The 304-nt window shown below is 34.9% G+C and overlaps 1 protein-coding gene across 1 annotated transcript in view; it reads right to left on the reverse strand.

Annotated features, from left to right (window-relative positions):
- LOC119585843 (C-Maf-inducing protein-like) overlaps nucleotides 1-304 on the reverse strand; it is a 130,578-nt gene that overhangs the window by 47,878 nt on the left and 82,396 nt on the right.

Raw genomic sequence — 304 nt, forward strand, 5'->3', positions numbered from 1 at the left:
AGGGGGGGGGGGCATCGACATGAAACGACCCCGGATACTCTTCGCGTGTAATTTTAATATGTGATCAATTTAATATTCTTCTTGAAATTAAATTCGTGCGTGTTTTGTACATAATTTAGCCTCATCCGTGACCGAGATGGAATCCCCTTCTTCATGAAACGATTTTTTAAAAATAAATTCATGGCAGATTGCTGTCACGTTCGGAAGGTTAATTCTAGGATCATGAAACTTAAAATAAATGATACATCAGACGTTGCTAATATAGATTTTATTGCTTTTGTTGATATTAGATCTTATGATTTTA

Source organism: Penaeus monodon, chromosome 20 (genome assembly GCF_015228065.2).
Source record: "Penaeus monodon isolate SGIC_2016 chromosome 20, NSTDA_Pmon_1, whole genome shotgun sequence".
NCBI classification, from domain to species: domain Eukaryota; kingdom Metazoa; phylum Arthropoda; class Malacostraca; order Decapoda; family Penaeidae; genus Penaeus; species Penaeus monodon.